This window comes from Podarcis erhardii (genome assembly GCF_964252035.2).
Source record: "Podarcis erhardii genome assembly, chromosome: 1".
NCBI lineage: Eukaryota > Metazoa > Chordata > Lepidosauria > Squamata > Lacertidae > Podarcis > Podarcis erhardii.
Genome location: NC_138497.1, coordinates 26,909,255 through 26,928,545, shown reverse-complemented (window position 1 = coordinate 26,928,545; position 19,291 = coordinate 26,909,255).

The following is a 19,291-nucleotide window of genomic DNA, read 5'->3' as shown; positions in this document are numbered from 1 at the left end:
GAGGAAGACTGGGAGAAATTCAAGATGTATCTACAAAAACATTGTAATTTGTTTGAATGTTAAGAAGGATGCTAGATTATAAAAAACTGGCCACCACTAAACTAGATTTAAATTTGATGATAAGTGAGACTAAAGAAAATATAAAAATTTTATTGGAAAAAGTGTTAAATCATATTGGAATGTGTGGACATGAGATTGTAAACAAGTTGATAATTTGTTTGGAAAAATTTTTTTTAATGATGTAAATGGGAGAGGGGGACGTGAGGGAGTCCAAAGAAGTGAAGAATTTGTTGTTATAAAAGTAAGATTGTTTTATGTGTGCATTTATATTTTAAAAAAACCTTAATAAATATTTATAAAAAAAAAAAAAAGAACATCTTATAGGGCTTTTATGAAAACCTACGAGATGGCGGTGAAGGCTGCTAAGAAGTCTTACTTCTCGGCCTCCACTGCATCCGCTAGCTCTCACCCGGCGCAATTATTTAGTATAATTAGGTCTTTAACGTCCCTTGAGGGACAGCCAAATTTAAATAACAATTTGTCACACAGCTGTGAGGCATTTGCGAGCTTTTTTGCGGAGAAGGTCTTGTTGCTCCGCCATGACCTCCCTGCCAATTTGGATACAATAAAGGAACTGGAGGGCGCTCGACTATCCTTGGGTCCAATATTGGACCACTTAGACTGGATATCCCCAGCCGATGTGGACAGACTCCTCCGAGCTGGAAAGCCCACCACCTGTCCTCTGGACCTGTGCCCGTCTTGGCTGATTAGAACGTGTCCAGACGAGGTGCAGGCCCTCCTGGGGGATATCAACAATTTGTCCCTTTTGCTCCATGTTTCTCAGGGGAAAGAAATGGTTTAAGAAGAATAAAGTATCTGAAAGGCAGCCCTGAGGCCACCTCATAAGATTGGACAGGGGTGTGGATTCCAGAGTCGACCATGTTCTTATCTGCAAACCATTTCAGTGGCTGCAGACCAAGTGATAGCATTCTGGAATGTGGACCTCCTAAATTCATCCAGCATGTTTTAGACAGTTTTATGGGGTTGTGGGAACTAGTGCTGAACTGCTTTTGAAATCAAGTGACTCAAAAGTGGGTGTTGAGGATTCTTTCTATGTTGGAAACTATTATTGGCCATCAGCCATGGATTCTCACTCACAGACAGAGAAAAAAAGATCTGCCACATGTGGCAATGCTTTCTCCTTTCTGAAGATGTATTTTTAGATATTTAATTTGATGTTACTGGAAACAACAGGAGCAGTCCCTGCCTTCCAAATTCTATTACAGGCACTGAAACATCTAATAGTTTGAAATATGAAAGGCCACAACAGTCCACACCCCTTCCTTTCAGTTATTTATTTGTGCCTTCCCTATTGTTTCTTTAATATCAACTCTTTACCTCTCTGAAAAGGGTTTTCCGGTTAAGAAGCATATTTCCTTTTTTAATTTTTATTCACTACTATATTATATTGTTTGTTTTACTTCTAAATCTCAAAGCAAGAGGGAGAGAAAGTGAGAGGGACAGAGACTACTAATTGAATGAAATAGTTATGTTTCCTGTCATATTCTAATTCTAATTGCTTTATGGAAGCATATTCTGCAAATGATATGACTAAAGTGTTAGCAATAGACTACTGGCAAACAGAGCAGCTTCTCTGAGAGGAGAAAAAGATCTGTTTGGCTTGGAGAAAATCCTAAAATCAAAAGAGGGGAAAGGGTGTGCAGCGAGCAAGAACAGCACAGAGTAGGTAAGCAAGGCAAAGGAAGTACTTCTTCGTAGACAAATTCTTGGAGACTATGTTGCATTCTACATTGTATAGGGTTGCTGACTGAATAATCAGGTCCATGAGGGACTGAAAGTCCAATTCTTGGAGACTATGTTGCATTCTACATTGTATAGGGTTGCTGACCGAATAATCAGGTCCAGGAGGGACTGAAGGTCCAATCCTGTTAATTTTTGAAAATAAGTGGTTGGTTTTTGCTGCACACATTTATCAGGGAGTACTGTAAGTCCCATTGAACTCCATGGGAGTGGTTCAGCCTGAAGTCTTGAAAAACCTCCTCAGATATGAAGGCTAATAAAGTTTCATCTCTCTCATGGACAATTTTCTCCTAGTTCTCGTCTCTTCCGAAGGTGCATTTTGAAAGAACATTAGCCCCTGAAGACAGAAATTGCTAAAAAGAAAAGAAAAGAAAAGAAAAGAAGCACTGTTAAAAGCCAAAAACAAAACTGAAGGAATTTTATTGGGAATCATCTCTATGCACTTCTTTCTACCAGCACTGCCTTCTTGATTCTGCTTGGCCTAAAAACAGATTTTTTTAAAAAAATCCCAAAGTGTCAACTGAGTATAAGTCACCCATCATTAGGTTTTACTGTAGAGCATGGTCTGTACTCCAAGCACCCGTAACAAGTTTCTGCATGGTGTGGTTAGACAGAAGAGCTGTAATATTTCCCAGTTTCTCACTTTGCTAATCCCCTTTTGCCAAAGTCTAGAAGCTGCTTATGGGCAAAATACATTGAGAATTTCTACCTATTTCACAGCACCTATTCACATGTGTTGTACAAGAAGCTGCTTTTTTTGGATCATGTTCTTCAATTTCCTTTCTCCTGCTAGAAAACTACGCTAGAACTGCTCTTGTCGTAACAATTCCATATCCTCTAATGTTTCACACATGAAAACAGGATCACCTATTAAATAATATATATATATATATATATATATATATATATATATATATATATATATAAATGAATAAATGCAAGTAAGTAAGTAAGTAAATGTTGCGTTCTCAATCCATCCATTTTCAATGTAACTTCAGGTTACTTGGATTAAGAAGCTGACTCTTGTAAAAGGAGACATTTTATGAAGGTTGGTTTTTTTGTGTTTTTTAACTGCTTTCTTTGAGAAGCAGCAAAGACTTCTTCTGAGAAAACAGACTTCTATTCATCCAGACAGCAGCGTTAATACGGAAACAGGGTTGGCAGGATTTGGTATTTATTTAGTTTTTTATATAGTTCGAATCATTACTGACCTCAATGAATGAGAGAACTGAAAGGAAGAAACCTGGTTCAGTTCACAAATAATAGTGGCACCCCAGCAGAAAAAAGTTTCTGCTTGCTCCAAGGAAATTGTCCCAACCATGTGTTTCCCTGCTTGGCACAAACAACTCAGCTCATGACACAAACAAACATGCATACCAGTGCTTTCTAGGAATACCTTTGGTGCAGAAATGGAAATTGCTCATTCTAATGTCAAAGCAATCCAGTGTCACAAGACACATATCAACAGTAACATAGAATCCAAGGCCTTTTGACACAGTCTCCAGATGCTGTGGAGTGATGGAGCTGCTCAAGGTCTCCAAAGATAAGCAAGCTCTGAAGTTTATCAAGAAAAGCTCCCATCAGCCCCAGCCAGGATGGTCTGAGAGGTGGACACTAGGAACATCTGGTGGGCCCCATGTTTGCTACCCTGTCTCTGAGAGTTTAGGATAGATTATTGTCAGGGGCTCAGGAGCAGAGGCACAGGGAAGAGAGGGAATGGAGAGCGAAGGGGAAGAATCTGAGGGCAGCGTGGGAGAAGATGACAGTGGCCCGAGAGATTCCATGAGCCTCTCCAGCGAATCAGAAGATTCCCAGAGGGGGGCGCCGATGGCCAGGGCAAGGGGGGTCCCAGGGGGGACGCGCCAGAAGCAAGGGGCCAGCGGGGACTCCCAGAGCAGTGGCTGGAGATCAGGACCAGCTTCCCCACCAGAGCGCAGTGGGGGGGAAGAATCCCAGGTATCAGGGACAGCGTCTCCTCCAGGAGGGAGAGAAGATGAGGTAGGGCTGACCACGCCTCCATCGGAGAGCGAGGGAACGGTCAAGAGGAAGGTTGCCGGCTGGGCGCGCGTGCCAAGTTCAAATGTACAGGCGAGCGGCACAGCAGGTAGCCCGGATAGGGAACCAGGTCCTAAAGCCCGCCGGAGGGAGGGGGAAGAATCAGGGGAGTCAGCGTCAGAAGAGTCCAGAAAGAGTGAAACCCCAGCGGGCAGGAGGGCCCAGAGGAGGAAGGAGCTAAGGAAGAGGTGGAGCAAGGCTAGAGTCTTAAACTGGTGTGGAAGGGGAGGAGATTCAGACGGAGATTCAGACGGAGCTTCGGCGGTCTAGAGCTTAAGACGTAGAGCTGCGCGCCAAGGCTTTGAAATGGAAACTGAACTTCAATAAAGACTTTTGTATATATGACAATGACCTGGCGTTGGTCCTCTGTGAGCTGGGACCTAGGGCAGTTCTGACAATTATGATGGGGCCCTTAGTAATACATATACATCACACAGTGAGTGCTGTATTAACAGGCTGCTTGTTCATATAAATGGGCCATAACATACAAAGCCACAGCCCATCTCTTCAGGCCACACCCCTCATTGGCTTCACCCTTCATTGGCCTTGCTCCCCATACAGAACATTTTTTGCATCACTGGAATGTGTCCTTGAAGTGTGATAATGGCTTTTTGCTTGTCTGGATGGAGGACAGAGGCATGTGAGTGTTTGTTGAAACCAGCCTACTATAATACAAAGGGGAATCACCTGTAATGCAGTGCTCTTGACCTTCTCATGAGATGATAAAATTCTGGATTGTTCAATTTCTGACAGCAAGGGGGGGGGGGAATCTGCATTTTGTAATGCCTCTCCTTCCCCCATATTAAACAATCAAAGCATTTATGAAGAAAACAAGGATATCGAAAGGAAATGTTTAGTTAACAATTTCCCTCATCATCTTCATACAGCTTTTGGCATGAGGAAGAATTGAAAAAACATACAGCCCCTCACCTGCAGTCTGAAGTGGTACAGTCCAGAGTGCTAGTCTTCCTCCCCATTCTACGTAATATGGCAATAGGGCCTTTCAAAGGAGCCACCCTCTGTTCAGAGATGAGTGTACATGACGAGGCAAACAATTGCTCCAGCTAAGGATAAAAGGAAACTATGACATTCTGCCTTGAGTGCTGCCATTTACTGACATCGTAAATCTGGAAAACAATGAAATAAATAACCATATTTCTCTCTCTTCTCTCTTTTAGTAGGATATTTATTTAGAAGAATAGCTTTGCTTCATAAAACATGAATCAGTGGTGATTTATTAGAAAGCTACTAATGCACACACAGAGACACACTCTCCATTTTCTGATATGAAGACAATGTTTTGTTTACCACATAAAATGCTTGCATAGTCACTGACACCATTGCTGTATTGTAAGAAAGGATTGCTGTCTGCTTTTATTTTTGCTATAAAAGCTTTTCTCATTTCTTTCCTGGTATGCTCTAGGTTTTTGTGAATATGACATTGTGAATAGATGCATCTTCGGCTGGTTAACATTGAGCTGAGAAGGTATTTTCAAAGACTTCCATACTCCATCAGTGCAAATAAAAAGTAGGGGTGTGTGGTTGTATATGTGTGAGTTTTAACACAAGTGAAATCTAGAAATGTGGAAACAGAAGAAGTCATATTTTTAGTCCTCCAATATTTTTTAACATTTATATTTAAAATAATTGGAACATTTTTATAGGTGACCATGTTTCAACATGATATGACAATGCATTATTGGTATTTGGGAAAAGTTGCAGAGTTTATTATTATGAATGTCTAGACTGCTGTTTTCGTTTGCCCCAAGCTTTTGCATACAATATCAGTGCCGAATAATATATAGGGTGGCTGTGGTCAAAAAGGAACAAAAGAGGCAATTTGTACTGACTACAGTCCTATTATGTGGAAGCAGTCCCCAGTTATAGAAACCATAATAGTGGAGACTATTTCATTAGGGTATGCCCAACCAACATCTATTTGTGTCAGCCAGCCCACAGTAGCCTGTCTCCTTACTTAAAACCAGTGTAGTGGTGACATTGGTTGGCAGCCTCCTCCTGCTCCCTTTCAGTATTGCCTTTGTAGAACTCAACTATGGGGACAAAAGCAGAATTAGTTGGCTCCACCCATAATTGGCTCTGGCTCAACGTATTGTTGGCCCTGCCTTCCACCCTATCAGTCCCAATGAGTACAAGCCTCCACTGGATTTAATGTAATGCACAATAGAGTTCCCCATTCTTAGAAGGAAAAGAAAAGGACCGGGATAGATTTCAAAGGCTTAGGCTTGACTACACAATGAGTGATGTGGAACATATCCTCAAAGGTTTTAATATTAGGTGGTCTAAAGAATGATAATTTCTACTCTATGGAACAGTCATGAAAATTGCAGAGGTTATTCAGTATCTCCTTTATTATCTTCTTTTTCTTCAATATTTCCTTTTGCTGTTGCTGCTTCTGTTACTGCTGCTCCTGAAAATGCATTTGCTGCCCAGGATGCACTGAGTTCTTTCTATCAAACATACAGAAGGGAAGCAGGTAACTATATGGTCAACATTATGATAGGGAGCTGTCTTAAGTGTAACTAGTAATTGCAATGCAGAGAACAGGCTTTCAGTTTTTGCATGCACATCCTTTCCAGGAGTTGGCAACATTAAAGAAATGAATTGTGTGCAAATAAAAGATATAAAACAGCAGTTATCCTAAGCTGAACCCTGTTCTTTTGCGCTGGGCATTGACTTAATTATAAGACTGCAAAGAGCTGTGTCAACATCTTATGACATATTGTAGATGAAATTTCCAGCATCTTTGGGTCAATTCCCTCCACCACGTTTCCACTTTGTATATTTAAAAAAGTTTTGCTTTACTTTATTTATAAATAGGAACCCTGAATAAGAGCCTTGTACAACAGCTATTTCATTGAAATTTAGTAAGTTCTAATAAGAGTGCTATGGCCTAAGAAGTTAGCTCTGATCATCTTAGACTCTCTTCTGCAAACTAAATACTGTATTAAATCAATAAGACTTAGAGCCTCAGTGTATTTTATAATTGGAATGTGCAGGATTAGTTTGTCTGTTTATACTATCCCTCCTGATGACAGCCCATTATTTCTGATTAATTTAAATTAAGCCTGCAATTGGCCTTTTATACCTAAGCTTTCACTCTATGCTATCTTACACTTGTTTGAATTTAGATTTTATAAATAACTCCAGCTTAACCCCTACATCTGAGGCTTGAATCAGTGTGCTAATAATAAAGACTCATGGAGATTAAAGTAAAATGGATTAAACTTGCAATGCCGATGAGTTGGCACACCTCATCCTGTGAACAATTTGATCTCTATAAAGAACAAAAGCAGGCACCCTTTACCAAGGAAGGAGGGGTGCAAAGATATCCTTTGCTCTAAACTTATTGATAAACCTTTTGACTTCCTCATATATTTTTTTTTAAATAATTTTTATTAATTTTCACAAAACAAAAAACACACAAATAAACAACACATGACTTCCCCATGCCTCCCCTTCACTGCACCCCTGTTTCAAAAGTTTTTAGCAATCCTTCATTCCTTTCAATATTTAATTTCCCTCAAAATTTTCTTAACTTAAATATTTACAGCTATAGTTCTTTATTTCTTAACCCTTAACATTTTATCAGTCCGAAATTTTGCAACAGTTCTTAAGATATAGTTTAAATTTTTTCCAGTCCTCTTCCACTGTCTCTCTCCTCTGATCACGGATTCTGCCGGTCATCTCTGCCAGTCCCATAAATTCAGTCACCTTCGTCTGCCATTCTTCCAGAGTAGGTAATTCTTGCATCTTCCAATACTTTGCCAGGAGAATTCTTGCTGCTGTGGTTGCATACATAAAAAAGGTCTTATCTTTCTTTGGTACCAATTGACCGACCATGCCCAAGAGAAAAGCCTCCGGTTTCTTTACAAATGTCCACTTAAGGACTTTCTTAATTTCATTATAGATCATTTCCCAGTAGGCTTTAACCTTTGGGCAGGCCCACCAAAGATGATAGAAAGTTCCTTCGCATTCGTTACATTTCCAGCATTTATTATTGGGCAAATGATATATCTTTGCAAGCTTGACTGGAGTCATGTACCACCTATAGATCATTTTCATTATGTTTTCTTTCAAGGCACTACATGCCGTAAATTTAAGGCCTGTGGTCCATAACTGTTCCCAGTCAGCAAACATAATATCATGACCTAAGTCTTGTGCCCATTTGATCATAGCTGATTTAACTGTTTCATCCTGTGTATTCCACTTCAGCAACAAGTTATACATTTTAGACAAATTCTTAGTATTGGTCTCTAACAGTTCTGTTTCCAATTTTGACCTCTCTTTCTGAAATCCTAGTTTCTTGTCCTGCTTAAAAGTCTCATTTATCTGGTAATAATGTAACCAATCTCGAACTTTGGATTTTAATTTCTCAAAGCTCTGTAATTTAACTTTTTCACCATCATATTCTATAATTTCACTATATTTTGGCCAATTTGAATCCATATTAAGTTTTTTTACCGCTCTAGCTTCCATTGGTGACAACCATCTGGGTGTTTTATTTTCCAACAAATCCTTATATCGATTCCAAACATTATATAAAGCTTTCCTGACAATATGATTTTTAAAGCCTTTATAGATCTTTGCCTTGTCATACCATAAATATGCATGCCAGCCAAAATTGTTATCATACCCTTCCAAATCTAAAATATCTGTGTCTTCAAGAAGTAGCCATTGCTTCAGCCAGCAGAAAGCTGCTGCTTCATAATAAAGTCTTAAGTCCGGCAGCGCAAAACCCCCCCTATCTTTTGCATCAGTTAAAATCTTAAATTTTATTCTGGGTTTTTTGCCCTGCCAGACAAATTTTGATATATCTTTCTGCCACTTCTTGAAACAATCCATCTTATCTATAACTTGCAGTGTCTGGAACAAAAACAACAATCTCGGCAATACATTCATCTTAATAACAGCAATTCGGCCTAACAAGGATAATCTCAATCTAGACCATATGTCAAAATCTTTCTTAACTTCCAACCAACATTTCTCATAATTGTCTTTAAACAAGTTCATATTTTTAGATGTTAGATTCACCCCCAGATATTTCACCTTTTTTGTTATCTCCAAACCGGTTTCCCTTTGAAAGCTATCTTTTTCCCCCATCGTTAGATTTTTTTCCAGTACCTTTGTCTTTTGTTTATTTAATTTAAAGCCAGCCACTTGACCAAATATTTCGATTAATTCTAAAACTCTTTTTGTACTGGCTTCTGGCTGCTGTAAAGTCAAAACTAGATCATCTGCAAATGCTCTTAACTTATATTGTTTAGCTCCGAGGTGTATTCCTTCAACCAGCTGGTCCCTTCTAATCATGTTTAACAACACCTCCAGGACCGATATAAACAATAGAGGGGATATTGGGCAACCCTGTCGCGTCCCTTTTTCTATTGGGATTTCATCCATAACTACACCATTCACAATTAATTTAGCTTTTTGCTTTGAGTATATTGCACCTATACCGTTTTCGAAGTTTTGGCCTACCCCCATCCCATGGAGATTCCTCTTCATAAAACTCCAAGAGATATTATCAAAGGCTTTCTCCGCGTCCACAAAAATCAAAACTGCTTTTCTATTTATGTCAGTCTCCAGTAGTTCCAATATATCTATAATATTCCTTACATTATCTGACATATGTCTCCCTGGGAGAAAGCCTGTTTGGTCTTTATGAATCTCCTCTAATAACACTTTTTAAAATCTTTTTGCTAAAATGTCTGCAAAAATTTTATAATCCACATTTAAGAGTGATATAGGGCGGTAGTTCTTGACTTGATGTTTCTCAGTTTCTGTCTTCGGTATAAGTGAGATAAATGCTTCTTTCCACGATTCGGGAGCCTTTTTTCCCTCCAAAATTTGGTTACAAACTTCTTTTAATGGTTGTGTTAGCCATTCCTTCATTGCTTTATAATATCTCGCCGTCAGTCCATCTGGCCCTGGTGATTTTCCTAATTGCATATTCTGGATGGCACCCTCAATTTCCTGGTTCGTAATTTTTTCATTTAAACTCCTTTTATTTTTTTCCGAAATCTTTGATAGTCCATATTTTTTAATAAATTCTTCTATCTCTTGTTCATCTTTTGGCCCTTGTGCATACAGTTTCTTAAAGAAACTTTGGAAACAATTACTAATTTCATTTGGTTTGTTTATAAGTTTTCCCTCTACTTCAAGGGACGTCACGGTATTCAACTTTTGTCTCTTTTTCAATTGCCATGACAGCAGTTTCCCACATTTGTCAGCTGATTCAAAAGTTTTTTGCCTCATTTGTTTTATTTTCCATTCTATTTCTTGATTCATCAATTCCATATATTGGGTCTGATAGTACTTTATTTCTCTTAAAATCTCCTGGGATTTTGGTTTTGACCTCAGTTTCTTCTCTCCTTCTTTCATCTGTTTCCAAATTTTTTCTTTCTTCTCATTCTGTTGTTTCCTTTTTATCGAATTTTGTTGAATTAGAAAACCACGCATGACAGCCTTGCTTGCGTCCCATATTATTCTTCTTTCCAAATCTGTTCCTAGATTTATTTCAAAGTAATCTTTCAGAGTTTTTTGGGCCTTTTTTAGAATTACTTCATCTCTGAAAAGGGTGTCATTCATTCTCCATCTGAAGGTTCCAGCTGTTGTCAATTTCATTTCCATCTTTACTGCATTATGGTCGGAGCAGGTTTTTGGGCAGATTTCTGTATTTTTAACCCTTGGTGCCAGATTGCTAGAAATCCATATTTGGTCAATCCTGGTCCATGTCATTTTTGCTTCAGAGAAGAAGGTCCCCTCTCTTTCCAGAGGGTTCCTTGTTCTCCAAATGTCAATCAAGTCCATTGTATCAGTCAGTTCAAAAAAAGTCTTTGGTAGTCTCCCATCCTTAGAAATTACTTGTCTTTGAGCTTTATCCATATTTGTGGAGACGACTCCATTCATATCGCCCATCATTATAATTTTATAGTCCATAAAATCCGTTAATGTCTCATGCAACTTCTTGAAAAACTCGGCCTTCCCCTCATTAGGTGCATAGATTCCTACAATCAAAATTTTTTCTCCTTGCATTTGAATTTCCACTGCCAGAAATCTTCCTTGTTCATCCTTGAAAATCATTTTTGGTTCCCATTTTTCCTTAACATAGATCACCACTCCTCTTTTCTTAACTTTATCTGAGGAAATAAATTCCAGTCCTAATCTCTTATTTGTCAAAAGTTTTCTGTGTATTCTGGCAATATGAGTTTCTTGCAAACATATTATATCTAATTGCTCTTTCTTTAATATATGAAATACTTGAGTCCTTTTTCGGGGATGGTTAAGACCATTGCAGTTCCAACTCAGAAGTTGCAGAGACATTTTTGTTACTGGGTATCTTTTCCACTGACTGCTCCAAGTTCTTGTTCCTGATCGGTCGGTGCTGGGGTCAATCCAAATGATAGATTTGCAATATCCGGTATTTCTCTCTCACTCACAGTTCCTTTCTGAAAGTCTTCCAAATTTCTCTCCAGAAAATGTTCCTTATCTTGAATTGTTTTTATTTTAATTTTCTTCCCTTTAAAATTAAAGGACAACCCTTGTGGGAATTCCCACCTGAATGGAGTATTGTTTTGTTTCAGCAGGTCCACTAAGTCTTTAAATTGAGTCCTGATCTCCAAAAAATATTTAGGAATATCTTTAAAAATCTGTATTTGAGAATTCTTGATAATCAATGCCTTCTGGAAGTGTAGATTCAATATTTTATCTCTTTCTTCCTTGGATCTCAAAGTGATTAAGCAGTCCCTTGGTTTCTTGCCTTGCTTCCTACCAATCCGGAAAGCTGTAGTTATTACAAATTCATCTTCTTCTCCTTCTAATTCATCAGTCCAAAATTCTTGAAGTTTATCTGTGAGAAATTCCCCAAGGTTGCCCTCTTCCTCCTCCGGTACCAGTCTCAGTTTCAGATTTTTACCTTTCCTCTCCAATTCCATAAGAGCTAAAGATGCATCATGTTCATGTACCTTCTTTGCAATAGGTGCAAATTTTCCTCTTGTTTCCTCGGCAGTGGTTTTAGCAGTCTCAGCTATTTTCCTTGTTTCCGTGCTTTCTTGTATTAAACGATTTATAGACTCTGTATTAGATGATATTGTCGTTGTGTTCAAATCCAATCTTGTTGTCAATTCTGTCAGTTTCTTGGAGTTCTCTGTAGATTGCTTAGTGAGTACTTCTAAAGATTGGTTTATTTTGAGCAGTGCCTGTGTCATGGAATCCATTGATGCTGTTGTTACTTTTTCTTGTCCAGCTGCTGCTCCTGATATAGAGCTTCTTTTCTGAGCCTGCTTTTCAGCTTGCTTTGTTTTGCTTCTTGTTGATATTTCATCCAGTGGCGTGCTCATAACTCAAGGTCGTTCTCACAGGAAAATTACAAGTGGAAAATCCCAGTTCTTTGCCTCAGTACTGCAGTCTCTCTTTTAATCCTCTAGAGGGGGAAATTGTATCCAAGCAGGAATAACAAAGAAACAGGGAAGCAAGTAGCCATATAATGTCCCAAAGTAAATAAAGTCCAACCCAAAGTCCTACTTTGTTGCCATTTAAAATCTGAGTCTGCCAAGTAAGGTCCCGTTATTATATTTCAAATATAGTCTTACTTTGTATCCACAGTCCTCTCTTTTTGACAGTTCGTTTCTAGGTGCTCACCGCTCAGGCAGCCTGATCAAAGGTATCGACAGCGGAGAGTTTCCCGTTCACAACTTTCTTCTTCTAGCGGGTTAAATTTAAGCCAATTTTTCCTCCCCCCCAACTCCCGCTCCGTGGGGGGGAAGATCCTTTCAATGTCGGGTTTTAGCAAAGTTCAAGCAAAATGTTCCCTTTAAATACAGCTAGCTCTTTTCCTTGCTGCGTTAAACGTGCAGTTCCGGGAGGCTGACTTCCTTAATTTTTGCCTTTCCCGTTTTCAGCCGAATCTTCTTAAAAAGAGTCCATTTCAAATATTTTGCAGTTCCTACTCACAGGTTTTGTTGCCAATCGGTAATTTCAGGAAGGAATCGGCGCTCTCCGTCAATGGCGACGCGGCTTCGCTCCGCGAGCTGGATTACGATCCTCAGCACCGCACTCACACCCGATGCCGCTCCGGAGCCTTTAAAAAGACTCCTTCGCAATACCGGGGGGTGCAAAGGTGCCCACCGAATCTCCTTGTTCACAGGCTTCTGCGCCTGTGATTTTAGGGGTCCCCCGCTCGCCGTAGCGGGTTAGACCCGAACTCACGGAGCAGTCCTGCTTCGGAGCTCAAAGCAAGGACCGCCATTAAGACGCTGGTGCCGACCGGAAGCCTTTTGACTTCCTCATAATCCCTCAGATATTCCTAAACAGGAAGTTTACATTTTGCCTCAAAGCTCGTTTATGCATTTTCAGTATTTATAGGCTACCTTGAGTTCTCAGGGTGGCTAATAACAATGGGGAAAAACCATTGGAAATAAAAAGCCATAAAAACATAAACACACAAGTCACAGGGAGTGAACAAACCTTAAATGAAGACAGATCAGGCAGTCTCTTCCCAGCAAATCAGCAGAGCAGCCTCAGATCAAATCATGGCAGAGTAAAGACCATGGATAGTCCCAGTGGCCAACTATGCGAGAAGCATACATAATTTTTTTTTATCCATTTCTCACAGCATCTCTTTGAGATAGGTTCAGATGAGAGATAGTGACTAGACCAAGGTAATCCAATGAAAGTCATGGCTGAGTGGGGAATGGACCCGGATCTCCCCAGTCCTAGTCTGGCACTCTAATCACAAATATTTTCATTCCAAGCAGAAACTTGCTTATTGGAAATTTGGTGGTAACTCTAAATGGGAGAACGGCGATGTCTAGTTGCTCCTAATTGCAGAATGCTAAATTGGTCGTGCAATTATGAAATTTGTTACCGCAAGAAGTGCTGGTGAACACTATGGCTTTCAAAAATGACTAAGAACATAAGAATAGCTGGCTGGATCAGGCCAATGGCCCATCTAGTCCAGCATCCTGTTCCCAGTGGCCAACCAGATGCCTGTGGGAAGCCAGCAAGCAAAACATGAGCATGTGAGCACTCTTCCCTCTATGTGTTTTAGTGGGAGGGAGGGATTAAATAAATTTATGGAATATATACTACCTATGACTATTACTACAGCTACACCACATTCCACCAGTGGAAGAAGCTCAATATGTGGTGACCTGGGCTAGAGCCTTCTCTGTGGTGGTGCCTCAAATGTGGAACGCTCTCCACTTTAAAATATAACTAGCGCCAATGTTTTTATAATTTCATTGCCTGGGATTTTAAGCTTTGTGAGCTGGTGATTATTTAAACTGCTCTCTTGTTCAGTGTCATATTTTCTTGCTCTTCTTCTTCTTCTTCTTCTTCTTCTTCTTCTTCTTCTTCTTCTATGTTCTGAACCCTGCCTGGTATGTCTCTTAATGCCAGCAGATTACAAACTGTGTAACTAACTAAGTAAATATTGTTCAAATGGGAGTTGTAGAGGTTCCCCACACATGTATTACACTAAGTCTTAAGAGCTGCAGACTTACCACAAATGGTTCTTAATCTTAGTTTGCTTGATGCCTTGGAATTTCCCTTAATGCCCCCCCCACACACTATGCATTTCCCATACCTTCACTATATTCTTATCTCATGCATTCCACACTCATCATTATCCAGCATGAACAATTTATTGTGTCAGGGGACTTTTAGTACTCCTGATCTTCAAGCAGACAACTGTGGGAGAATGTGTTTTATGGCTGTTGTCCGTGATATAATGGCTACACTTGGCATCTTGCTTGGACCTTTGATTGCAGGTTTTTTAGTGTTCTGAGATTTCCCCCCTTATATGAGTGCAGTAAAGAAGGGGATCCCCTCCCCTGTACCTAGTCATAATGCATTTAAAAGGAAATGCATTTTGTGTGTGCGCTGAAGAGATCTAAGACACTTGGCGGCATTTTGCTGGCACTATTCCAAAACCATGACTGGCGCAGTGAAAACATTACACATCTGGCTGTAACCCTGCTTGCATCTCTTGCTTCTAGATAAAGCAAAGATGAGAACTTGTGTAAAAGTGGGAACAGGATCCCATTACAGAAAAGAGATGAAACACAACTGAATAAGGGGCCTTTTGGAGTTAGCAATTAATGCATTCTCTGGTATTCTCCTTACACTGCTCCTGTCACCCACAGCCAAGCATCTGAAGATATCTCAACAATCATTAACCCAACTATTTATAATAAGCATAAAAAGTGGATGTTACCTGTGGCAAGTCATCAGCACACCCTTTAGCTGTTGTGATACAATGGAATGTTCCCAAACATTATAACTGCTTGGAGTCGCAATGGAATGTTAACCAACAGTGGAACATCCATGTGTGCTGGGAAAGTGAAAGGTAAGTTTAAATTGAAGGAAAATGACAAAGCTTACAAATATAGTCAGTGAGAAATATAGGAAGACAATGCAGCAATCGCCGTATTGAGAAATGGCATTTATTTGTCATGTACTGATGCAATAAAGCACACAACAATATTTAACCATATACCTTTAACTACAATAAATAAAACAGATGAAAACAGTTTTCCAAAAGAAATCTGATGCTACCTGAGAGTCAGTTCATGCTTTCAATATATATAGAGAGAGAGAGTACACCAAAACAATGACTTGGAATGGAAGGTGAGGGACTAGAGGGGCACCAAATTTTGGCATCACACAGAGCGCCCCTGAAATTTAAAAATCCAAAGTCTGCCACTAGTTCCCAGGAGACTTTGGGGGAAGCCATGACTGTTTAAAGTGCTTTACTACTGCTTTAAATGCATTGTATGGGGGGGGGAGAGAGGCTACCACACAATTCTAGAACACTGCTGTGATACCCACAAGGCAAATGAATTTAATTTTGAATTAAATAACTTTTGGCATTAAGCTGAAATTAGATGGGGAAAGAAAAAAGATTTTGCAAGCATGGCAGGGGGTTCCTTAACAGCATTCGCGCCACTCTAAAACAAACAGTGCATGTGCCAGTTGCATCAAACAGATTTCCATCTTGAGTCTGGTGCCAGTTACAATCAGTAACAAACATAGGTTGCCATCCAAATGTCTGGAACGTTTTCAATCCTCGTATAATAGAAATTCATAAAGAATATAGAAACCCCCATGTTTCTTTGGAGCCAGAATGCCCGTCTGGTCCAAGACTCGCCTCGCTGGGTGGCCAGTGCCAGAGAGTTCATCCAAATTTACTGATCACTCTAATGCAAATGACTGCAGACGTCTGTGCTCTTGTGAGTGCATGTAACCCCAGCGCTGATAAAATGCCTTTGCCCTCAAGCACCAGTGTTTTATAATTCTTACAGTAATCTGGCAAGCGTGGCGTACTGTAACAGATGCATGCCCCTTTTTGTCCTCAGAAACATATAGTGCTTCTAGGAAACTTCAGTTCTCTGCATTAATGGATCTGTGAAAATATACAGAAGAAAAACCTAAGGCAGGCCTTGCAGAATTGGTGGTCTATAGCAGTGTTTCCCAACCTTTGGTCTCGGGCAGCTTTTGGACCACAATTCCCATCATCCCTGGCCACTGGTCTTCCTAGCTAGAGGTGATGGGAATTGTAGTCCCAAAACAGCTGTAAACCCAAGGTTGGGAAACACTGGTAGAGCCAAATGCAGCCTAGCAGCCATGAACTTCAGCCTGTGCCAGGTGAATGAACCCTCTGGGTTTTTATTCTTCTTTTCAGTCTAAACATAAATAGAAGGCTGGACAAATCCACAATAGTCTGCTTTGTATGGCTAGATAGGTGGTGGGAACACGGTAGCATGAGACAGCCATCAATAAGCAGTTGTGGGGATTGGACACACTTATGGACAGTGCTGTGTGAAAGAATCACAGGGAGAAGGAGATATGCTCATATCTCATGCTCATCTGTTGGGAAAGGTGATATGAAGAATGGGGTTTATGTTCTTGGGATAGCTCAGTCGGTACAGCATGAGACCCTTAATCTCTGGGTCATAAGTTCAAGCCCATGTTGTGCAAGAAATTCCTCATTGCAGGAGGTTGGATTAGTTGGTCCTCATAGTCCCATCCAACTCTGCAATTCTACAATTCTATGATTCTTTGCTAAAAGAGGATATACCACAGATTAGATGTGAGGAGCCTTTGGCCCGCCAGAAGTTGCTGAACTCCCATCAGCTCCAGCAACCATGGCCAGCGGCAAGGGTTAATGGGATGTGCAGTTCTACAACATGTGGAGGACCAAAGGTTTTTCACACCGGCTACAGATCAAAAGAAACTGTAATATGTATGCAGAGATGGTGAAGCAAAAATAAGAGATTTAAAAGACGAGAACTTTGGAGGTTCTTTTTGGACTATTTGCAGGTGGGAAACTATAGTCAAATGAAATTGTGAGCAGGATTTGAATAATAGGCAAGGGAAGGAGAATAAAATAATGATTGTAATATGTTATAATATAATAGAAAACAAATGGCAGTTGTGACAGCAGGTAAAGGAATACAACAGGAACATCATGGGTGGAAAGATATGTAAGATATCTCAAAATGTAATATATTGAAAGTGAATCGAATAATGTCAAATTTTATGTAAAAAACTAATACAAATTATATATATTAAAAGAAAACACAATGTATAAAGCAAAGGTTTAATAAAATGGATTAAAATATGAAATGAAATGGTTAGGAGGATTATACTGTAAAACGGTAACTTCCTTGTTTTTTTATATAAAGATTTTCTTAATATATTGGCACAAATAAGAGGGTAGCAACTAGACAAAGACCATGGTGATTCATCTACCAGACACTGTCCACTGATTTAATCAAAGACACTCACAAAGCAGAGCATTCCAGGGCAAACTCAGCAACATTGTCCCAAAGGTATTGGCACGCGACGCTGGGTTTTGCCTCCTATGCTAACTAATCCCACATGTAAAACGGAGTTAGGTCATTGCAATTAACACTATCACTATACAACAAATACCAGTGGAATTAGTAATGATCAGCAATTTGTTCCCAAGTGTTACTGATACACCCTTTTGATGCTCACACAGTGAAAGATGAGGCTGGAATGCAAAGGAAGCTCGCTTTGATTGACTGCACCTGGAGGTTTCATCACATTTCTAGAAGTAGAATTTTGCTGCTCCTACTTGCTGTAAGGGGAAGGATTATTCAGAATCCAAAAAGGGAAGGAACACTGGAATTATGTCTAATTCCCCCCCCCAAAAAAAAAAATTGCACATGGGGAACTTTTATTTGTGCTCCCACATGTTCAAAGGCTGCAACACAGCAGGGTTTTCCAGACATTTGGAATCCATCGCATGGTGGCCTGATGGCTTTGTAATCCAAATACTCCCACCACACAATAACATTTCAGCTGAAAAACCAGCATACAGAAGATGCACAGAGAGTACATGGTGGTTACAAGTTTGCACTACAAATCAGAAAATATTCTGTCTGTATTTTCCCTCTGCAAGGTTTTTGGTAAGCGGTGGTTTGACTTAGCATTATGTGTGAACAAGGACATTTTATGCAATGTGTAGATAGGCTTTTATAGTCTATTCCATGGAATAGACTACAGTGTTGTGAATAATTGCCATAGCAATGGCAGCTGATCAGATTGTTTGGGTCAGAAACCTAAGGATTCCCTGCTGGCTTTAGAAAGGAAGAGTTGCATCATCTAGATGGCTCCACCTAAAACTGCAAATAATGCTTTTCATTCCAGGAAGAATAGTCACAATATGTTGTATCCTTCTTTCAAAAGAAGTATAAAGTCTAACTTCCCATTTCTATAGGAACAGAAATAGAAAACAGTCGCTTTCTGAGTAAAAATGCACTTACTGATGACATTCATGCTTTTGATTATTTTTCCACATAAAACACATTTATCTTTTTCAACTTCTGGTAACAGGACCACTTATTAGAATCTCCCTGTTACATCACACACCAGTGATTTGTCTCTCTGTAAATACAGCATTGGTATTCTATGTATAGAAATGGGACCTACAATCAGTTTTGCAGTGGATCCTTACCATCTAACCAGAGTGCTCCTGTTCAGCTTCTAGAAGAAATTATTTTAAGTTCCTATTAAGTTCTATTTACCGTTGTCTATCTGTGCAGTTGTTTTAATCCCATTATATTCCTATGGTGTAGTAAAATGGACAGCACTTTAGATTACCACCATCTCATTTGTCAGGGCACCCTTTTGATGCAAAGAAGCCATTTGTGACTGTCAAAATAGCTCTCGGCCCATGTTGTGCTGGTCAGACCCCAAAACATTTAGCAAGCAACTTCTGAAAATGAGTTTATGTTATAGAATCACAACCCCTCTGTTGTCACTAGGTGTGGATAAATGAATTATTGAAAGAAATACCAAAATCATAAAGGGAATAAGAAAAACTAAAGGCAGGTAATCGGATAAAGTTCAGAAGATGAAATAAAGCAGG